Genomic DNA, 24,373 nt, shown 5'->3' with positions numbered 1-24,373 from the left:
AGACAAAGTCTTTTCTCTGGGATCGGGAAGACTAGACGAGGGGGCATAGGTTTAGGGTGAGAGGGGAAAGATATAAAAGAGGCCTAAGTGTCAACTTTTTCACGCAGAGGGTGGTACATGTATGGAATGAGTTGCCAGAGGAAGTGGTGGCAAGATTAGAGTGGTGCTGGAAAAGCACAGCAGGTCAGGCTGATGAAGAGCTTTTGCCTGAAACGTTGATTCTCCTGCTCCTCGGATGCTGCCTGACCTGCTGTGCTTTTCCAGCACCACTCTAATCTTGACTCTGATCTCCAGCATCTGCAGTCCTCACTTTTGCCTAGAGAAAGTGGTAGTGGCTAGTACATTTGCAACATTTAAAAGGCATCCGGATGGGTATATGAATAGGAAGGGTTTGGAAGGATATGGGCCGGGTGCTGGCAGATGAGACGAGATTAAGTTGTGATATCTGGTCGGCATGGATGAGTTGGACTGAAGGGTCTGTTTCCATGCTGTACATCACTATGACTCTAAGAAAGAAAAGAATCCCTACAATACGTAAAGATGCCATTCAGCCCATCGGCTCTGCAGTCTCTGGAGAACACCCATTCAGACCCAGCCCCACCAATCTATCCCCATAACCCCACATTTAGCATGGCCAATCCACCCTAACCTGCACATCTTTGGATTGTGGGAGGAAACCAGAGCACCCGGAGGAAACCCATACAGACACAGAGAGAACGTGCAAACTCCATACAGACCGTCGCCTAAGGGTGAGATCAAACCCGGGTCCCTGGTGCTATGAAGCAACAATGTTAGCCACAGAGCCACTGTGCCACACGAAAAGGGGAAGCAGGGCAAAGGAGAATGAGGGGACAACTAACAGTGAGAGGGAGTGGCATGAGTAACAGTGAGGGGGAGCTGAGGAGCTGGAGGTGGAGCTGAGAACAGGCATCGAGGGGCAGCGGGAAAGGTGCTGGCTGTCGTCCCTGTCCTGAGGGCATTGCCTTCAGGATCTAGCAAGTGAGCCTTCCCAAGTTGGCTAGCAGCTGGAGGCCAGCCCTTCACTACTTAGGGTACACTTGTCTTTATTCATCACAGCATTGAATGCAAGAGCGGAGAGATTATGGTGGAGCTGTATTCATTAGTGAGGCCACAGCTGGAATACTGTTAGCGATTTTTCAGAAGATTTGTAGCTCAGGTTGATGATAAGTTTGTAAGTTAGCTCACTGAGCTTGAAGGTTTGTTTCCAGATGTTTTGTCACCATACGAGGTGACATCATCAGTGAGAGTCTCTGGTGAAATGTCCCGCCTCTCTATTGATAAGCCTTAGTTTCTTAAGATGGGTGATGTCATTTCTGGTCCTTTTTTTAAAGGGTAGGTAGATAGGGTCTAAATTGATACTGTGTTTAGTTCTGGGTCCCACTCTGAAGGTTTGATGTGATTAAATGAGATTTGGCACAAAACTTATTCACAAGGGTGCTACCTGGGCTGGAGTGACTCAGTTGTGAAGAGGGATGAGATCGGTTGAGCTTGTTTTTCTTAGAGCGGAGAAGGATGGGGTAGAATCTGATTGAGGTGTACAAAGTCATGAAGGCAAAAGAGAGGGTAGCTAGGGAGTCATTCATTCATTCATTCAAAATCAAACCTTTCCCCTTAGTAGAGTGCTCACTAACCAGGGGACACAGTCTTAAGGTGAGGAGTGAGAGGTTTAGAAGGGATTTGAGGAAAACAAAGCTCACTCAGGGGATGGTGGGTCTCTGGAAGTCACTGTCTAAAAGGGTGGTAAAGGTGGGAACCCTCCAGACATTTAAGAAATATTTAGATGATCACTTAGAACTCTGTAGCATACAAAGCTACAGGCCAAGTGCTGGAAAATGAGATTAAGACAGTTGGATGTTTGATGATCAGCACAGAGATAATGGGCCGAAGGGCCTCTTATTGTGCTCTATAAGTTCTATTACTATCAGACAATTCATCGCAACATTCAAAGGCAGCAAGAAATGAACAACAAAATTATTTACACAGTTACTTTTTGAAAACAAATTCGAAAAAGTCCAAATCTAAATTTTCCATGGAGCTAGACACTGGGCTGTAGCCCAGAGTAGACTATTCCCTTCATGTCTGTTAGTCTGTATGGCTTTGAACTGTGTGATTAATGCAAGCGTGCCTGCCATTACGATGATTCACTGGTGTGATTAATGCAGTTGCGCCTGCCACTGTTACTATTCAGCACTGAGATTAATGCCATTACAATTATACAATAAAACTTGTAAAATTATACAGTGATTTGATATGCTGGGAGGGTGAGATGAAGAATGCTGGAGGAGGCCCGTGTGGAGCGTAAACACTGGCAAAGACCAGTCAAACAACTTATTGTGCGTTACAAAGTCAATACTGAGCTGAGCTATAAAGAAATAAACTGTTTTGAAGTGTCAGGGATTTGAAATGTTTTATCTCTCCCCAGATGCTGCAGGACCTGCTGACTCTCTCCAGCAACTTTAGAGTGGATTAGATAAGATAAAGTGTGGAGACAGGCCCTTCGGCCCAACAAGTCCACACCGACCCGCCGAAGCGTAACCCACCCACACCCATTCCCTACATTTACCCTGCACCTAACACTATGGGTAATTTAGCGTGGCCAATTCACCTAACCTGCACAGTTTTGGACTGTGGGAGGAAACTGGAGCACCCGGAGGAAACCCACGCAGACATGGGGAGAACGTGCAAACTCCACACAGTCAGTCGCCTGAGGCAGGAATTGAACCCAGCGCTGTGAGGCAGCAGTGCTAACCACTGTGCCACCGTGCCGCCCACAAACCTCTGCCTTTGTTTCAGATTTCCAGCATCGCAGTTCTTTGTTGTATTTTGTTGAACTATTTTCTAGGCTGCTACATGTTACTTGCCTCTATGTCGGCAACTTAAAGTGGACGCGCTGGAAATTAATTGAAATTTTGTTTGTTTAACAAATTACTGGTTATAGAACAGTATTGGACAGCACAGAAACAGGTCATTCAGCCCATCAACCATAATGCTGTTCCAAACTCATCCCAGCTGCCTGCACAATGTCCATAACCCTCTATTCTGTACCTGTTCATGTGTTTGTCTAAATGCCTCTTAAACGTTGTTATTGTATCTGCTTCTGTCGCACCCTTCAGCAACGTGTTCCATGTGCCTACCACCCTCTGTGTAAAATAACTTTCCTTGCACGTCTTCTTCAAACTTTCTCCCTCTCACCTTAAACCTATCTTCCTAGTATTTGACATTTCCACCCTGGGACAGATACTCTGGCTATTCACCCTATCCATCTCCCTCAATAATTTTATACACTTGTATCAGATCAACCCACAACCTCCAACACTCTTGCAAAAACAATCCAAGTGTGTTCACCCTCTCCTTGTAGCTAATACATTCCAATCCAGGCAACATCTTGGTAAAGCTCTTCTGCACCCTCTACAGAACCTCCACATCCTTCCTATAGTGTGGTGACCAGAACTGCACAGAGGCCTGACCAAAATCTTCTACATAGAGTCATAGAGATGTACAGCACTGAAACAGACCATTCAGTTCAGCTCATCCATGCCGACCAAATAGCCTAACCTAATGTAGTCCCATTTGCCAGCACTTGGCCCATATCCCTCTAAATCCTTTCTATTCATACACCCATCCAAATGCCTTTTAAATGTTGTAATTAAACCAGCCTCCACCACTTCCTCTGGCAGCTCCTTCCATACACGCACCACATTCTGTGTGAAAAAGTACCTTTTATATCTTTCCCCTCTCACCCTAAACCTATACCCTATAGTTCTGAATCCCCCCACCCCAGGGAAAAGACTTTGTCTATTTATCCTATCTGTGCCCCTCATAATTTTGTAAACCACTATAACGTCACCCCTCAGCCTCCGACGCTCCAGAGAAAACAGCCCCAGCCTATTCAGCCTTTCCCTATAGCTCAAATCCTCCAACTCTGGCAACATCCTTGTAAATCTTTTCTGAACTCTTTCAAGTTTAACAACACCATTCCGAGCTGCAACATGACTTGCCAACTTTTATACTCAGTGCCCTGACCGATGAAGTCAAGCATGCCATATGCCTTCTTTATCATCTTGTCCACTTGTGATGCCATACTCACGGAGCTATGGTCTGGGACACAAAATCCCTCTGTATATCAATGCTCCTTAGTGGCCTGTTATTTACTGTTTACCTTCATCTTGCATTTGATCTCCAAAAAAGACCACACGCTTGTTCACACTAAACTCCATGTCCACTTTCCAACTGATCCATATCCTGCTGCACCTTTTGATAACCTTCTTCACGATCTCCACTGAGTCACTATCCATGTGGACTGCAGGGGTTCAAGAAGCCAGCTCACCACCACCACCTGCTGAAAGCTAACTGGGGGATGGGCAATAAATGCTGGCCCAGTCAGTGATGCCCATATCCCATGAGTGAATAAATGTCACCTGCAAACTTCTGAATCAGACCACTGACATTTCTATCCAAATTGTTTATACATATAAACACAAAAACCTCCAGTCAGAAAAACACTCTTCCACAACTATCTTCTGTGGCTAAGCCAATTTTATATCCAATTTACCCTCATAAAATGAAATGAGGTTCCAAGCAATCAATTGTGTTAGGGGACTGTCTAGTCAGGGGCACAGACAGACGTTTCTATGGCTAGCAGCAAAATATCAGAATGGTGTGTTGCCTCCCTGGTGCCAGGATCAAGAATATCTCAGGAGAGGGTGCAGAATGTTCTCATGGGGGAGAGGGAACAGCAGGAGATCATTGTCCACATTGGAACCAACAACATAGGAAGGGAAAAAGATGAGATTCTGAAGGGGGATTACATAGAGTTACGCAGGAATTTAAAAAGGAGGTCCTCAAGAGTAGTAATATGCTATGAGCGAATGAGGGTTGGAAAAGAAGGATAGAGCATATGAATGCATGGTTGATGAACTGGTGTATGGGAGATGGATTCACATTTTTGGATCATTGGAATTTCTTCTGGGATAGATGTGACCTGAATAAGAAAGATGGATTGCACCTGAATTGGAAGGGGACTAATATACTGGCAGGGGGGTTTGATAGAGCTGCTCGACTAGTAAGGATCGGGGGAGATACTGAGGAAAGAGATCAATCTGAGACTGGTACAGGTGAGAAGAGTAGTGAGTCAAACAGTCAGGGCAGGCAGGGACAAACCAGAGAACAAGGTAGGACTGACAAGTTAAACTGCATTTATTTCAATGCAAGGGGCCTAACAGGGAAGGCAGATGAACTCAGGGCATGGTTAGGAACATGGGACTGGGGTATCATAGCAATTACAGAAACATGGCTTAGGCATGGACAGGACTGGCAGCTTAATGTTCCAGGATACAAATGCCAGAGGAAGGATAGAAAGGGAGGCAACAAAGGAGGGGTAGTGGCGTTTTTGATAAGGAATAACATTACAGCTCTACTGAGGGAGGACATTCCTGGAAATACATCCAGGGAAGTTATTTGGGTGGAACTGAGAAGTAAGAAAGGGATAATCATCTCATTGGGATTGTATTATAGACCCCCTAATAGTCAGCGGGAAATTGAGAAACAAATTTTTAAGGAGATTTCAGTCATCTGTAAAAATAATAGGGTGGTTATGGAAGGGAATTTTAACTTTCCAGAGACTGGGACAGGGAGAAAGTGAGGACTCCAGATGCTGGAGATCAGAGCTTAAAAATGTGTTGCTGGAAAAGCGCATAAGCTTATGCCCGAAACATCGATTCTCCTGTACCTTTGATGCTGCCTGACCTGCTGCGCTTTTCCAGCAACACATTTTTAAGCTTTAGACTGGGACTGCCATAGTGTTAAGGGTTTAGATGGAGAGGATTTTGTTATGTGTGTACAAGAAAATTTTCTGATTCAGTATGTGGATTTTCCTACTAGAGAAGGTGCAAAACTTGACCTACTCTTGGGAAATAAGGCAGGGCAGGTGTCAGTAGGGAAACGCATAAAGGTGAATAAATCCCCAGGACCTGATCAGGTGTACCCTAGAACTGTGTGGGAAAGTAGGGAAGTGATTGCTGGGCCTCTTGCTGAGATATTTGTATCATTGATAGTCACAGGTGAGGTGCCAAAAAACTGGAGGTTGGCTATCGTGGTACCATTATTTAAGATAGGTGGTAAAGACAAGCCAGGGAACTATAGACCAGTGAGCCTGACGTCAGTCGTGGGCAAGTTGTTGGAGGAAATCCTGAGGGACAGGATGTATGTGTATTTGGAAAGGTAAGGATTGATTAGGGATAGTCAACATGGCTTTGTGCATGAGAAATCAAGTCTCACAAACTTGATTGAGTTTTTTTGAAAAAGTAACAAAGAAGATTGATGAGGGCAGAGCGGTAGATGTGATCTATATGGACTTCAGTAAGGCGTTCGACAAGGTTCCCCATGGGAGACTGGTTAGCAAGGTTAGATCTCATGGAATACAGGGAGAACTAGCCATTTGGATACAGAACTGGCTCAAAAGGTAGAAGACAGAGGGTGGTGATGGAGGGTTGTTTTCAGACTGGAGTTCTGTGACCAGTGGAGTATCACAAGAATCAGTGCAGGGTGCACTACTTTTCATCATTTATATAAATAATTTAGATATGAATATAGGAGGAAAAGTTAGTAAGTTTGCAGATGACACCAAAATTGGAGGTATTGTTGACAGCGAAGACGGTTACCTCAGATTACAACAGGATCTTGATCAGATGGGCCAATGGGCTGAGGAGTGGCAGATGGAGTTTAATTTAGATAAATGCAAGGTGCTGCATTTTGGGAAAACAAATCTCAGCAAGACATACATACTTAATGGTAAGGTCCTAGGGAGTGTTGCTGAACAAAGAGACCTTGGAGTGCAGGTTCATAGGTCAGAGTATTGACTACAGGAGTGGGAGGTCATGTTGCGGCTGTACAGGACGTTGGTTAGGCCACTTTTGGAATATTGTGTGCAATTCTGGTCTCCTTCCTATCGGAAAGATGTTGTGAAACTTGAAAGCGTTCAGAAAAGATTTACAAGGATGTTGCCAGGGTTAGAGGATTTGAGCTATAGGGAGAGGCTGAACAGGCTGGGGCTGTTTTCCCTGGAGCATCAGAGGCTGAGGGTTGACCTTAAAGAGGTTATAAAATCATGAGGAGCATGGATAGGAAAAATAGACAAAGTCTTTCCCTGGGGTGGGGGGAGTCCAGAACTATAGGCCATAGGTTTAGGGTGAGAAGGGAAATGTATAAAACGGACCTAAGGGGCAACATTTTCATGCAAAGGATGGTGTGTGTGTAGAATTAACTGCCAGAGGAAGTGGTGGAGGCTAGTACAATTGCAACAGTTAAAGGACATTTGGATGGGTATATGAATAGGAAGGGTTTAGAGATATATTTGGGCCAAGTGCTGGCAAATGGGACTAGATTAGGTGGGGATATCTGGTCAGCATGGACAAGTTGGACCGAACGGTCTGTTTCTGTGCTGTACATCTCTATGACTCTATGACTCTACAACTCACTGTGGATTCCATGCGATTCAATCTTCAAGATCAGCCTACCATGAGGCACTTAGTTGAATGCTTTAGTAAAGTCCATGGAGACAGCATTTACTGCCTTATCTTGATTAATCATCTTCGTCATTTCCTCAAAAAGCTCAATCAAGCTTGTGAGGCAAGGCCTCCCTTACAAAAAGCCATGCTGATGATCCCTAATAAGTCCATTCTTCTCCAAATGCAAGTAAATTCTGTCCCTCAGAGTATTCTCCAATAATTTCCTGACCACTGATGTATGGCTCACCAGCCTATCATTTCCCTGGATTCCCCTGTTGCCTTTTGTAAACAAAGGAACAACATTGGCTATTCCCCCAGTCTTCTGGAACCTCTTGTGTGGCTGAAGGTGATTCAAAGATCTCTGTTAAAGCCCCAGCAATCTCCTTCCTTGCTTTCCTCAGTATCCTGCGATAGACCTCACCAAGCCCTGTGAACTTTTCTATCTTAACATAAGTGGGTTTCACTACTTAAAAAGGCAGCCACTTTGGTTCACTGGATGAAGTTTCAGTTTGGACTCTGCTGTTTGGATGATATTGGCCTCGTCTTAATTCGCTTCACCATGTCACAAGGATCCCATGAGTAGCAGTTCCCTGCTCTGTGTGATGCCTTGTTGGTCACAGTTGAGCTATTTACCCATAGGGATACACAGAGTTGTAACAGGAAATGTGCACTGCATAATCTTGAGGGTAGATATTTGAATCAGTGAAACTCATGCCAGAACATTCAATATACTCCTACATTCTAAAATGCAACTATTTTGATGGAAGTGTTAGATTATTTACTTTGTAATGTTATATGATAGCATTGTGCTAATGCTGCTGGACTAAGAAGATTAATGTGTCACAGATATGAGTTCAAATCTCACCATGGTAACCAGGGAATTTAAATACAATTTATTACGTAAATCTGGAATAAAAATATAGCATTAGTCATGGTAACCAAGAAACAGTCAGAGTGTGTAAAAAGCCAAATTGTTCACTAATGCCTTTTTGGGAGAGAAAATCTATCATCCTTCCTCAGTCTGGTCTACATGTGACTCCAGACCCACAGAAATATAGCTGACTCTTATCTGTTCTCTGAAATGGCCTAGTGTGTTCATTCAGTTCCATTTTGTTGAGAGCACGTAGAGATGAACAATAAGTGCTGACCTTACCAGAGACACCCTTATCCTACCAATGAAAAAATCCAGAGAATGTTGTGAGAATATGGAACTTGCCACCAATAGGTGTAGTTGAAGTTCATAGATAAACGCAAAGAGGGAAAGAAACAGAGATGTGACAGGTAGAGTTTGATGAAGCTGGATGGTGAGAGCTCATGGAGAGCACAAACAACACCCAGTCCAGATGGGCTGAATGGCCTATTTCTGTACTCTGCATTGTTTGTAATTTTAAACAGAAATGTTCAGACATTAGCAATTACAATTGAACCAAGCCAAATAAGATCTGATTTTGTTAAATTTAGATACAGACAGTTGGTTTCTATTGATTGTTTTATTTTTAACTTAAAATGGAGTCAAGAGAAATTAGTGATGGCATGACTAAAAGTAGAATGAAAAGGCACCATACAGAAATATTATAATTCAAAACTGGATGCATCCCCAGTTCCATAGTAACTCGTCATGGATAAGAATGATACAAACACTGTAACTCAGCAACAGTGGTCATTAGTATACCGTATTAAGGATGCTCAATTAAACTGTAGAACAATCAGAGTTCATTATTGCTTAGTGGGTAAATGCATGTCTTTGCATAATACAGTATACCAATATACAGGAAGGCTTTATAGAATAGTGCAGATCTTCTGTGGAGTAACAGTCAGCATTAGTTGCCATTCTGCTCGAACTTAAAATGTTTCAATGTACCTCCATCTTTCTTGGCAGCGCAGCATCTGTGGGAACACTTTGTCACAGAGGCTAGATCTAACATGCCTGTTTTTGCTGGACTAGTTGCCCTAAAGGAAGTTGGAAAGCCCAATGTGAATGTTAGTGATTGGATAAAGGTTAAAATGTGTTGCTGGAAAAGCGTAGCAGGTCAGGCAGCATCCAAGGAGCAGGAGAATCGATGTTTCGGGCATAAGCCCTTCTTCCTGAACACATTTTAAGCTCTGATCTCCAGCATCTGCAGTCCTCATTTTCTCCTATTGGATAAAGGTTAGTTAATGAGTGAAGGCTTTTTGCATGTTTGTGAATATATGAGCAGGATTGGGCCGTTCAGCCCTTGACCCTGTTCCCCCATTTAATGAGGTCATAGCTGATTTCTGGCCTAACTCCAAATACCTGCCTTTGGCCCATATCCCTTATTATCTTTGCTTAACAAAAATGGATCATTTAACAGTTGATCTAGCAGCATCCGAGAAGCAGGAGATTTCAGGATTGCTGATGAAGGGCTTATGCCCAAACGTCGAATCTCCTGCTCCTCAGATGCTGCCTGACCCGGTGTGCTTTTCCAGCATCACACTCTCAACCCTGATCTCACATCTGCAGTACTCATTTTCTCCTCAACTGTGAGACAAACTGGGAAGACTGTCTTGCAATCAGCATCATGGTGAGGCTGATTAGGAAGACTGTTCTGCAGGCAGTATCACAGTGAGGCAGGCTGGGAAGACTGCCCTGCGGTCAACATTGCGGTGGGGCTGCCTGGGAAGACTGCCCTGCAGTCAACATTGCAGTGGGACTGCCTGGGAAGACTATCCTGCAGTCAACATTGCGGTGGAGCTGACTGGGAATACTGTCCTGGAGTCAGCATCACAGTGAGGCAGGCTGGGAAGTCCATCTGTCATTCAACCTCATAGTGAGGCAGACAAGATAGTAAGACTCAAAGTAAGGCAGGTAAGAGGAGCCAAGAGTGTCATCCTGTACAATTGTCCATTAGCTTTCAGCTAATTTGGATGAGAGCAGGGTCAGTGGGATGGATAAGTGCAATGACTGGGGCAACGTGAAAGCAGACCAAGCTGGGGGTGCCAAGAGAAGTAAAGTGGTGGTAGGGGACAGCAGTTAGGGGGATTGATGGTGAGCCCAGACAGCTCTGTCGCTTACCTAGCACCAGGGTTTAGGACGTTTGCTCTGAGGTGGACAAGTACTTGCAGTGGAAAGGGGATGGTCCTGTGGTTAACTAAAAAGTCAAAGATAATTGTGTAAAGATACAGGCCAGGTCAAAATATTGGACAGAATCTAAAAAAAAAATCACATGAGGAAAGTATCACTGGCAATGCCTTTACAAAATCCTGTAAACTCAATGTCAAGAAAGGTGCTTCAATATCCATGCTTTCTTTCAGGCCACTGGGCGGCATGGTGGCTCAGTGGTTAGCACCTGCCTCACAGTACCAGGGACCTGGGTTCGATTCCACCCTTGGGCAACTGTCTGTGTGGAGTTTGCACATTCACCCCACGTCCTTGTGAGTTTCCTCCGGGTGCTCCGGTTTCCTCCCACAATCCAAGGATGTGCAGCTCAGACGAATTGGCCATGCTAAATTGCCAATAGTGATAGATGCATTAGTCAGGGGTAAATATAGGGTAGGGGAATGAGTCTGGATGGTTGCTTTTCGGAGGGTCGGTGTGGACTTGTTGGGCCGAAGAGCCTGTTTCCATAGTGTAGGGAGTCTAATCTAATCTAATCACCAACATTGAGGCATTGGTTATGGTCAATTGCGTGGGCTACATCATAAGCATGTCTGACACAAGACTTCCAAAGCAAGCTCTCTATTCTATGCTTTGTCATGTCAGGCATTTATAAAGAGGGCAGACAGTAATGTTTGAATGAGCAGATTTTTCAAGGATGTTGCTGGGGTTGGAATATTAAGCTATAGGGAGAAGCTATATAGGTTGTGGCTATTTTCCCTGGAGCTTCGGAGACTGAGGGGTGACCTTGTAGAAATTTGTAAAGTCATGAGGGACATGGACAGGGTGAATAGCCAAGGTCTTTTCCCCAGGGTAGGGGAGTCCAAAGCTAGAGGGTATAGGATTAAAGTGAGAGAGGAAAGATTTGAAAAGGACCTAAGGGATAACCTTTTCTTGCAGAGAGTGGTGCGTGTCTGGAACAAGCTGCCAGAGGAAGTGGTGGAGGCTGGTACAATTACAACATTTAAAACGCATCTGATGGATTTATGAATGGGAAGGGTTAGAGGGTTATAGGCCTAGTGCTGGCAAATGGGACCATATAGATTGGGATGCCTTGTCAGCGTAGATGAGATGGACTGAAGAGTCTGTTTCCATCCTGTGTGACTCTATGTTCTTCAGGGTCCTATCTGAGGCCCAGACATCATCAGCTGTTTAACCAATGATCTTCCCTCTATCATAAGGCCATAGGTGGGGATGTTCACCAATGATTGCACATTGTTGAGCAACATTTACAATTCTTCAGGTACTGAAGCAGTCCATGCTAAAATGTACCAAGACCTAGACATCATCCAGGCTTGGACTGATGAGTGACAAGTAATATATGCACCACACAAATTCCAAACAATAGTTTTCTGATCATCACCTCCTGTCATTCAGTGGCATGACATTCACTTAATGCCTCACTATCAACATTCTGGGGATTACAATTGACCAGAACCTGAGCTGGACTAGCCATATAAATACATTTGCTACAAGAGCAGGTCAGAGGCTGTAATTCTGACCTCCTGACTGCTCAAAGTCTGTCAAACATCTATCAGGTATGTCAAGAAAATGACGGAATACACTCCACTTGCCTTGATGGGTGCAGCGCAAACAACATACAAAAAGCTTGATGCCATTCAGGATGACGCAGAGCACATGATTAGCCCCTCCCCCATTTCTGACACTTAATAGTTGCTCCCTTCACCATGAATGCACAGTGGCAACAGTGACTCCCATCTACATGATGCACCGCAGCAACACATCAAGAATCCTTTGATAGACAGCATCTTCCAAACTTGTAAATTCTACCATCAGGAAGGACAAGGGCAGCAAATACATGGAAATGGTGCCACCTAAAGTTTTGCTTCAAGCCACACACGATCCTGACTTGGAAACATCTCAACATTCCCTTCACAGGCTCTGAGTTAAAATTCTGGGACTTCCTAACAGAACTGTGATGTGCCTACACCACAAGAACTGAAGAGATTCATAAACGACAGCTCGCCACCACCTTCTGAAAGGTAATTAGGGATGGTTAATAAACACTGGCTAAGACTGCAATGCCCATACTTGTTCATGGACAAAGAATCACACTCCTGGGGAACAGCCTGCAAGCTTAAACAACATTCAAACACTTGATACCATTCAGGATAAAGCAGAGCACTTGATTAGCCCTCCCCAATATCTGACACTACAACAATCACTCCCTCCACCACTGTGGTAACTGTGAGTCTCATCTACAAGGTGCCTTACAGATGGTGGACAGGCTTCAAATATTACATTGATCCAGACCAGACGTATGAAATAAGATTGAATTTTGCTTTTCAGGAGGTTTACTGACAGAATGCAGTGTTACATATCTCTCCCAAACAACTAATCTAGGTCGACTAATCTTGATGAAAGACTCAACAGATAATCAAGGTATTTTTCAATGAATATTTTCAGTTACATCATACTGTAAATTTTTGTTATAAACCCTGTGCCTTGGAATTGTGCCCTCCACTATCACCTGAGGAAGGGGAGCGGCGCTCCGAAAGCTAGTGTGCTTCCAATTAAACCTGTTGGACTATAACCTGGTGTCGTGTGATTTTTAACAACTAATCTAGGTGACTTCCTTCCAGATATTTTTTAATAAATATGGTCAAATGTGTTAACAGCACTAAAGCAGGTGGGATTTGAACCCAGGCCTCCTGGCTCAGAAGAAAGGGCACTACCACTGTGCCACCAGATCCCTCCAGCTTCGTTATACACTGAAAATAAATAACTAATTAAACAGGCTATTAAAGGCTATTGGAACAAAATAAAGATGATGAATTGAAGTAAATTAAAATCCTGAGCTGATGATGCACTCTAGCACCTGGTACCTGAGTCTCAGGGACCAGGACATATATTGTACACTTTTGAAAACACATTAACTAATTAAGACATTGGCTTCAGCTTATAATGGCAATCTAATAAAAAGCCAAGTTTTTAAAGAACCTTATCAAATTTAATTCAGAATACCATTTACCAGTGGGTACTAAATACTCTCTCTCCAGGACACATGGAAGAAACCTGACTTATACATCTGTAGGCTTAGTCCTTTGTCAAACATTGCCCAGTTTCTGTATATTTTTAACAACATAACCAACCAGCTGTTAATGCTAGGGAGTCAGGAGTTGGGTTATCTGTTGCAGAATTCCCAAACTCTGCTTTGCTCGTGTACCCAAATTATTTAGATTGCTGGTCCAGATACATTTCTGATCAACGGCAACCGCCAGGACATTAATGGTGGGAGATTCAATTATGACAATGCTAGTGAAGCTTAAAGGAAGATGTTTGGGTTTTCTCTTGTTGAAGATTGTTATTGTCTGCACTTGTGTGACACGCTACTTTTCCCTAATTGACTGTGCCTGACACTTCCCCACTCTCAGTTCTAGTGAAGTAGAAATTTAAGGGGAAGTTCTCATCTCTAGCTCTTCTACCACAGAGTTTTGGTCTGATGGGAAAGTATCCTGGGATTGCAAGTGCATGCCCAATTTGCAGCATCTGCACCTACCACACTGTACCTTGAGAAACAAAAGCAAAATTTTACTCTTTGGACCTAAGTATTGCCAAATTCATGGACCCATTGAAACATATTGCCATATAACTCACTTTAGATGGGATAAAGAAGAGCTTCTTGATACATAATATTTGGTCAACATGTTGCAGCTTTCTAAGTATCTTGACCTTTTCTAAAATCATAAAAGAAGCATCAGCAACATTTAATTTCCAAGAACGTCTCTCATGTATTAACATGATGTGAACTTTCGACACCCACTGAAGTCAGTAATTTACAGCTCTTGTTTTATTTTGGCCTTTCCTTCACTTTTAAGCAAGCTAAATTTTCAATTATGTAGCAAATGACACTTTTCATTTTGACTGAGGAATACATTTTGAGCATGGGGAGGGGAAGTTAAGTGCTGAGAAATTGAATATTTCAGCATTACATTTGACCAGATGAGGCTAAGGGTCAGCTGCGAAAGTTACATGCCAAGTGAAATTTGCTTGAAGGTGATCCTTAGTCAAATGCAACCTTCATGTTGTGGATTGAGACTAGCCAATGCTGTGGCTCAATGAGTGGCTTTTTTATGGGTGCAAGTCCTCAAACCGGAGACCTAAGACCTTACTCTAGGCCAGTGCTCTACTGCAATACTGAAGGAATGCTACACTGTCAGGAAATAATGTCTTTCAAATGCAATGTTAGGGAAAGGGTCTGGGAAACTTACTGCTGTCAGAGTGCAGTGGATACTGATGGCAGTGCCTCTCCCGGCTGGCCACATTCTTCTTTTTTATGTTTTGTTTCTTCATTTCTCTTTTGCATCAAAGTTCACCTTTTCTTCTTTTCTGTGGCTATAGTTGAGGAAGGCAATTGTGAGGGCATGTTGCAGCGGTGGCAACCTTGTGGATCTGGATGTCCATTCCTCATGGCCATAGTGACCAAGGCTTCATCATCAGTGGGTTGGGGTCTGTTCCTCCTGACAGTGTTGCAGTGGTGGGTATAGCGGTGGCAGCATAGCGGCTCTTGTTTGTTCCTCATGGCTGTGGCGGCAATATGTGGCAAATGTGTGATGACGGCTTCTCCGTTGATGACTTGGTGGGTCCGGTCCGTTCCTCCTTGCTATGGCGGTCTTGCAGTGGATTCGGTGTCAGTTTCGGCAGTGGCAGTGTGGTGGGTACGGTCTGGAAACCCTTGCTTTGGCAGCGGCATCCCATAATCACTCCATCAACCCAGGACCCCCAGGAGGTGGTGCAAAAGATGAACTTTGTCCTAACTTTGTCTCAATTATTTGTTTTTATAATTGTTGTAATTAAAAAGGTGCCAAATTATGGCAACTTATACACATTTCATTGTATTTTCATAAATACAAATGAGAATAATTTGCTATTCTATTCTATTGTGATACTGAGTAAATTTAAGAAGATTTAATTACTTTTAATTACTAATGAGTTGTGGGTTATGGAGAGCGAGCAGGAAAGGGGAGATGTCAGAGGTAGTTTCTTTACTCAGAGAGTAGTAGGGATGTGGAAAGCACTGCCTGCAACAGTAGTAGTCTCACCAATTTTAAGGACATTTAAATAGTCATTGAATAGGCATATGGATGAGAATGGAATAGTATAGGTTAGATGGGCTTCACAGGTTGGCACAACATTGAGGGCTGAAGGGCCTCTAGTGCGCTGTAATGTTCCATGTTCTATGAGGCCGTGTTAAGGTCAGCCATGATTATATTAAATGGCAGAGCAGGCCAGAGAGACTGTGTTGCCTACCCCTGCTCTTAGCTGTTATGTAAGACCCTGCCTGCCCTTTTAGGTGAATGCTAAAGCTTCCATGGCCACTATTGTGTAAAAGTGGGGGAGCTTTCCCCTGTGTCCTGACCAATACATATCTGAAAACTAACTTGCTCACACAAAGGGTGGTGTGTGTATGGAATGAGCTGCCAGAGGAAGTGGTGGAGACTGGACAATTTAATAGGCATCTGGATGGGTAAATGAATAGGAAGGGTTTAGAGGGATATGGGCAAAATTCTGGCAAATGGGACGAGATTAATTCTGGTCAGTATGGATGAGTTGGACTGAAAGGTCTGTTTCCATGCTGTACATCTCAATGACTCTAAAAAGATGATGGTTGTGATAGCACTGTTTGCAAGAAGTGATTGTGCACTAGTTTCAGAAATATTTATTTGGCAGAAAAACATTGAGACATGTTGCAGTCAAGAAAGGGTAACGCACATGTAAGTTCTGTCTTTGTCCAATTGGAGTTGGTGGGAACTGCAAACTGTGTTGGGACTGAGTAAATGCCATTGGCTCCAAACCTTTATTGCTGCTGCTAAGAGGGAGAGAAAAAGATCTATTGTATTGTTCTGGCTTTGGGTTTGAACACATGATGTGCAGGTGAGTTAACATCTTTATAATTTGCTGCACACTTTGAAGATTTTTTTTAGAAATAATAATCTAATGACATATTAAAAAGAACTGATTGTTATTGTTCAGTCTGGCAAAAGAACTGTTGCTGAAGACCTAAATATTGGAAGTGTAACCCTCCCAGAGGGTCACGCTGACCCGTTTGCAGCTGCAATAATGTTTACTCTCAAACTGACATACTGTGTACACCTTTTAAAGAAAATATAACAGATTTCATAATTAAGAACACAAGAATTAAGATCAAGAGAAGGCCATTTGGCCCTTTGAGCACGCTCTGCCATTCATTAAAATAGTGGCTAATCTGATTGTAACTTTCGCCTCCATTTCGCTGCTTGTGCTACATGACCCTTGACTCCTTTAGGTCAAAGATCTGTCTAATTCTATGTTACGACCATACCCTTTACCCAATTTTATATGGTCCCAGACGATATACCCCAAACTGTTCAGCTCCTAAGTGAGGAGGAATGAATTGGTTTCCCCTTATTTATTTAGGGACATTCCCCTCCCCTTGCCTTGATTGGTTGCAATAAGGTTAATTGGTAAAGGGTCCCTTGAAAAATGGCAGATGAGTTCAACTTGGATAAATGCAAGTATTGCAGTTTGGTACAACAACTAAATGCAGGACTTATACAATTAATGGTAGGGCCTTGTGTAGTGTTGTAGAAAAGAGGGACCTAGGGTTCAAGTACATAATTCTTTGAAGCTTGCATCACATGTAGACAGGGTGGTTAAAAGGCGATTAGCACGCTTGCCTTCATTGCTCACTCCTTCGAGTATAGGAGTTGGGAAATCATGTTGAGATTGTATGGGACATTGGTGAGACTTTCTGGAGTATTGTGTCCACATCTGGTTACCCTGTCACAGGAAGAATATTATTAAGGTAGAGAGGGTTCAGAAGAGATTTAGCAGGATGTTGCCAAATATGGAAGGTTTGAGTTATAAAGAGAGGCTGGATAGGCTAAGACTTATTTCACTGGAGATTGAGATGTGCCCTTATAGAGGTTTATGAAATCATGAGGGGTATAGATTGGATTAATGGTAGTGGTGTTTTCCCTAGGATAGGGGATTTCTAGACTGGGGACATATTTATAAGATGAGAGGAGAGAGATTAAAAAAGATATGAGGAACAAATTTTTTACACACATGGTAGTTTGCATGTGGAATGAACTTCCTGAGGAAGTGATGCGGGTGCAATTACAACAGTTAAAGGATACTTAGATAAGGACATGAATTGGAAAGGTCTGGAGAGATTTAGGCCAGGAGCAGGCAGGTGGGACTAGTTTAGTTTGGGATTATGTTTGGCATGGACTGGTTGAACCGAAGGGTCTGTTTCTGTGCTGTATGACTCTCTGACTCAATGTCTTTCTCCCAGACCCAAATGAATTTATGTTTTAAAAGGAGCCAATTTAACCTGCAATCTTGAAGTTAAAAGGAAAGTGAGATTATTACTTAGTAAACATGACAAGAATTGGTCATTCATGCATATATACGCAGATTACAATTAAGAGGTGAGCAAAGAAGTTAAAAGTATAAAGATCAATCACTAAGTTGTGACGAGCAGATCACGTGATCTTCTGATCATTAGTGGGCTGCGTCAGTGGTGTTGATATTGGCAGTTGAACAGATGATTTTCCAGATTTTTGGTTTTGTGGATTGATTAAAGTTCTTTCGTCCTGATTTTTTTAACTGGCTTGCAACACCGGAGTTAGAAAGGATCTCCCTTTTGTTGTCCAGTGAGCTCGCTGAATTTTCACACTCAGTGTGGAAGAAAGTCTTTATCTGTAGCACAGGGATAACTTGGTGATAGTTTTTTGGTTGTGACTTTCACAGCTTGCAAATGTTTGAATTCAGGCTAACACTTTCGAGAAGGTTCAGTCTCACAAGTCCCTCCAGTAGAATTGAAGCTGGATTTTTAACCTTCTGTCCTTATGTATTCTGCAAAGAGAAAAAACATAAAATGTGTCTGCAGTTTGGGACATAATCCTCAGGGGCTGGCTTGATGTTGAGCAGGATATGTCAGCCTCTTGTTATCTTGGCAGTGACAAGAGATCTCAGTTCTGTGTACTTGAAGTTCCTTTGACATTTTAGGTGCTGCATTCCATCAGTCTCATTCTCTAGAAAGATATAACTTACATCTGTAGCCATTTTTGACTGTATCTGCCTTCTTTTTAAAAAACACATTTTCAAAACACAAATTAGGAATGTCTATGTACTTCAGGGTTCTGATCTCCTATCGTAACATATATTCAATGGCCCAGCCTCCATTGTTTGCTGATGTAGAAAATTCCAAAGATGAATGGTTATTTGACATGGTCTTATTTTGATACATTACCCCTTGGTTCTGGAATACCCCAAGGAAACATTAGCATTTAATCTGTCAAGACTTCACAGAAGCCTATATGTTTCAGTAAGATTACCAACTATTCTGCTGAACTCCAATGAGTCTAGATTCAAAGTGTACAGTGTTTCCTCATGAAACAACATCTTCATTCCAGGAATCAACCTGATGAGTGTTAACTGGATTGCTTGAATGGCTGTTTCAGGGGAAATCCACATCTGACATGTGGGAGTTTGTTAAAGGCCAGTTGAACAGAGTTCGGGACGAAGAACTTCCTGTAAGGATGAAAGATGGATGGCAAAATTCAGGAACCCTGGATGACAATACATATTGAAACGTTAGTCAAAAAGAAAAGGAAGCATATGTCAGGTTTAGGAAACTTAAATCAGACAAGGTCCTTGAAGAATATAAAGGAAACAAGAAAGAAATTAAACAAACAAGTTGGAGGACCAAAAAAGGAGCCAAGAAATATCCTTGGCAAGCAGGATTAAGGAGGCATTTTATACATGTAGAAAATAGAACAAAGAAAAGTACAGCACAGAACAGGCCCTTCAGCCCACAATGTTGTGCCAAGGATTAAACCTAACCTAAAATAAAATAACCTAACCTACGCATCCCTCAATTCACTGCTGTCCATGTGCATGTCCAGCAGTCACTTAACTGTCCTAGAAGCAAGAGGATAACTATGGAAAGGGTAGGTTCACTCAAGGAAGGAATTTGTACATGGAGTCAAAGGAAGTGAATTGTCTTCACTAGAGCCTCAGAGTCTGAGGGGTAACCTGACAAAATTATATAAAATTATGAGAGGCATGGATTAGGTGGACAGTTGAAGTCACTTTCCCAAGATAAAAATGTCAAATACCACGGGACGTAGGTTTAAAAAGGGAAAAAGTTTATAGGAGATATGTGAGGCAAGTTTTACATTATCATACTTCATGTGCATATCTAAGAGTGATCTTTTTATAAAAAATTCAATGATGGTTTCTAACTCTACCATTCATTCAAACTGTGAGTTCCAAACCTCTATCTGTCTCAGGGTGGAAAAAATCTCTTCAACACAAACATAAACCAATTTCACAAATTCAGAACATACTCCCCATTTCTTTTCCTCTGTGCTACCGTCTGCTTTTATTTCAGATCTCCAGCATACTTGGTATTTTGCTTGTACATCAATTCTATGCCCCTGGTTACTGACCTCCCTACTTAGTGAAATAGATCCTTCTTAATCACTCTATCTAAACTACTCAACAGTTTGAACACTTCAATGACACTGCTGCTTGGCTTCTTCTGCTTCAAGGCTGAATGTTCTGATTTAGTGATACAACAGGCAATGGATTTATAATGCAAGTTCAAAAGAAATCTAATATCTTCATATTGTACATGTCATTTTTATTCCGGTTTCAGACATTACCAGTTATATTTTGGGAGAATTTTAAGTGTGGAATCTCACAACCTTTGCTCAGTTGAAACTGGTTGCCTTATCTAAAAAAAGATATACTTGCCATACGAAGGACAGCAGCAAAAGTTCACCAGACTGATTCCTGGGGCGGCAGATTTGTGATTTGAGGAGAGATTGGGTTGACTCGGCCAAGAATCACTGATGTTTCAAGGAATGACAGAGGATTTCATTGATTTGTATAAAATTGTGACAAAATGGCAAGATTGGGAGTGTTTGAGCTATAGGGAGAGGTTGAATAGATTGGGGGTACTTTGCTTGGAGCATCGGAGACTGAAGGGGTGGCCTGATAGAGGTTTATAAAATCATGAGTGGCCTGGATAGGGTAAATGGACAAGCTCTTTTTCCTCAGGTGTGGCAATTCAAAAGTAGAGGGCATACGTTTAAGGTGTGAGAGGAGAGACTTAAAAGGGACTTAAGGGGCAAATTTTTTCATGCAGAGAGTGGTGCCTGTATGCAATGAGCAGCCAGAGGACGTTGTAGAGGCTGGTACAATTATAACATTTAAAAGGCATCTGGATGGGTATATGAATAGAAAAGGCTTGGAGGGATATGGACCAAATGCTGGCAAATGGGGCTAGATTTATTTAGGATATCTGGTCAGCATGGAAAAGTTGGACCGAAGGGTCTGTTTTCATGCAGTACATCTCTATGACTAGGGAGTCCAGAATAAAGGATCACAATTTCAGAATATGGTGTAGACCATTTGGACTGGAATAGGAGTAATTCCTTCACTCAAAGGTTAGTGAACCAGTTGAATTCCACACCAAAGTAAGCTGTGGGCATCGAGTCACTGAATATATACAATTCAATTTAATTCAATACAACACAGGAACAGGCCCTTCGACCCACAAGCCTGTGTCCATTTCTAATCCTTATTTAGACCTGCTATTTATTGCCCAAGCTTGGTTTCTATTCCTCCATTCGCCTCCCATTCACGTGTCTATCAACATATACCTTAAACATTTCTAACATGCCTGCTTCCACTACCTCCACTGGTAATGTGTTCCAGGCACTCATCCGCATCTAGGTCAAAGATTTTCCCTGCACTTCTCCCCTCAACTTTCTCCCTCTCATCCTGAATTTGTGCACTTTCGTAGTTGACCTTTTTACCTGGCAAAAAGCCTCTGACTATCCACCTAATAATGCCTCTCATAATTTGGTAGACCGCTATCAGGTCGCTCCTTAGCCTTCGACTTTCCAGGTGAAAGGAATCTGAGTTTACCCAACATCTCTCCAGAACAAAAACACTCCAGACCAGGCAACATGTTTAAGAAAAATAGATTTCTAGAAGCTAAATGTGCCAAAGGGTATGGAGAGAAAGTGGGATTATGATATTGAGAATCAGTCATGATAATGCTGAATGACAGACTAGGCTGATTCCTGATGAAGGGCTTTTGCTTGGAATGTCGATTTTTCTGCGCCTCGGATGCTGCCTGACCTGCTGTGCTTTTCCAGCACCACGCTCTCGACTCCAATCTCCAGCATCTGCAATCCTCACTTTCTCCTGGTTGGCCAAATCGTTGCTTCTATGTTTATAAGGAGTTGTGGATATTCTGCAGCTGAGGGTTAAGGAACTACTGTGTCCCATGTTCACCTGAACCAGTTTGCATAGTAATGGCAGGTTAATGGACATCAGCTGACTTTTTCTTCCCTATGTATCTTGTTACTTGTATGTTTCCCTCATGGGTGCATGCTAAAACTTCTTTTTGGCACTGGGTGAGAGGGGAACTATTAATTCACTGTGACAAAAACACAAGTCTAAATAAAACTTAAATTAAAATATGATGTCTGGTGTTGATGATGCACTTCAGCCTCTCTGCCAACATTGCTTACAGAAGGCAAGAGTGAGAGTTACATCAGGATCTTAATTTTCAGCAATACATATAATCAGCGTCAAGATTAGAGTGGTGCTGGAAATGCACAGCAGATCAGGCAGCATTTGAGGAGCAGGAAAATTGACATTTCGGGCAGGAGCCCTTCATCAGAAATGAGTACATATTATCACTCCAGCTCACTGTGCTTGAAGCACACAGTAGTCAGAACAAAGGAGAACAGTATCATGGGTGAGTTACCTTGGTCATAGATACTTATCCTTTGTATGCAAATGAGCTTGCATAATGTTGTATAAGCCAGTTTGTTCCTGTAAAGGTTAAGTTGTGTCATGAAATAAGCTCCACTCAAAAGGACATAAATGACTGATCGGGGTTGGAGGGATGTGTTTCCTAGCCTCTCCAAATTGTTAGCTGAAAATGTGTTGCTGGAAAAGCGCAGCAGGTCAGGCAGCATCCAAGGAGCAGGAGAATCGATGTTTCGGGCATGAGCCCTTCTTCAGGAATGAGGAAAGTGTGTCCAGCAGGCTAAGATAAAAAATAGGGAGGAGGGACTTGGGGGAGGGACGTTGGAAATGCGATAAGTTTGTCAGGCAGCATCCAAGGAACAGGAGAATCGACGTTTCGGGATCTCCAGCATCTGCAGTCCTCACTTTCTCCTCTCCAAGTTGTTATTCATGTTAGGACAACGTAATGCATCTTTCAATAAACATCTTTACATACCGCCTTTCAAAGCCATGACCATTTCCAGGTACTGTAGAAGGACAAATACAAAGTCTTGATTTGGAGATGCTGGTGTTGGACTGGGTGTACAAAGTTAAAAATAACACACCACCAGCTTATAGTCCAACAGGTTTAATTGGAAGTACTAACTTTCGGAGCGCCGCTCCTTCATCAGGTGGAACACCACCACCACCTGCAAATTCCCTTCCGAGCTATTCACCATTCTCACATGGAAATATATCACCATTCCTTTACTATCACTGGATCAAAATCCTGGAATTCCCTTCCTGAGGGCATTGTGGGTCGACCTACAACACATGGACTGCAGCTGTTCAAGATTTCAGCTCACCACCACCTTCTCAAAGACAACTAGGGATGGGCAATAAATGCTGGCCAGCCAGTGATGCCCACACCCAAAAATGAATTTAAAAAAACAAATGTCTAGTTGGGTGTCCCACAAGAAACCATCGTGTATCCTAGATGTAACCAAAGTTTGTGAGAAGATATGCCAGAGGAAACATCACAGAAGTGCTTTACAGGAGGCTCCCAAGCACTGAGGATGTCACCTAGACAGGGGACGAAACGTTTGCAACACAAATTCCCAGCTCGGCGAACAGAACCACAACATCCTAGATGTAATGTTTAGACTCCCATCGTGGCAGACTGTAGAATTTCAATTTAATAAATCCTGGAATTCAGAGTCCAATGATGACAATGAAACCATTGTGGAGCAAGACCATAAGACACAGAATTAGTAGCAAAAGATTACAGTGTCATGCGAATGAAACTCACTCTTGATGAGGGTTTATAGCCACTCTTGGCATTTAGTTTTGGTGACATAGAGATTACTGCATTCAAAACACCCTAAGAAAAATCAAACAGCAGCTGAAAACACAATTGATGTAAAGAGGATATGGAGGAGTGGTGTTGGATTGGGGGTGGACAATGTTAAAATTCACACAACACCAGGTTATAATTCAACAGGTGTATTTGGAAGCACTTCCAAATAAACCTGTTGGACTGTAACCTGGTGTTGTGTGATTTTAACTATTGTTGTAAAGTGTGAGAAGGGGAAGAACTGGACAAGAAGGAAGGGAAGTCCTTTCTCTTCTAAAGGCATCTTATTGCAGGAATTCCCAGGCTGGGGAATCTCCCCTTTTGTTTTTTTTGGACCAGCCGTTCCCATGGCAACCAGTGGAGGGTAAACCAGAGGTTGCCTTGATGACGTCAATGGCGGATTGGCCTCTCTGATTGGCCGGCGGATGCCTGCCAATCAGCGCGGCGGCGGGAGAGTGAGATGGGATTGGAGGGGAACGCGGAGCGCAACCGCACCTGCTCGCAGTGGGGGTGAGGCGGAGCCGGGAGGGATCCGCCCACCATTTTCGCGGCCCCGATTGGTCAACCTGTCCACCAGCCGCCCCGCCCCCGGGCTGCCATTGGGCTAGACACACGCCGATA

The 24,373-nt window shown here is 42.9% G+C and overlaps 1 protein-coding gene across 1 annotated transcript in view; it reads left to right on the top strand.

Moving 5' to 3' along the window:
• prkar2aa (protein kinase, cAMP-dependent, regulatory, type II, alpha A) overlaps positions 1-24,373 on the top strand; it is a 318,459-nt gene that overhangs the window by 90,668 nt on the left and 203,418 nt on the right. The gene's annotated exons all lie outside the window — the stretch shown is intronic.

The sequence above is a fragment of the Chiloscyllium punctatum genome, chromosome 12, assembly GCF_047496795.1.
Source record: "Chiloscyllium punctatum isolate Juve2018m chromosome 12, sChiPun1.3, whole genome shotgun sequence".
Taxonomy (NCBI): domain Eukaryota; kingdom Metazoa; phylum Chordata; class Chondrichthyes; order Orectolobiformes; family Hemiscylliidae; genus Chiloscyllium; species Chiloscyllium punctatum.
The sequence above is the reverse complement of the archived record's forward strand: the minus strand, read 5'-3'. Positions and strand labels throughout refer to the sequence as shown.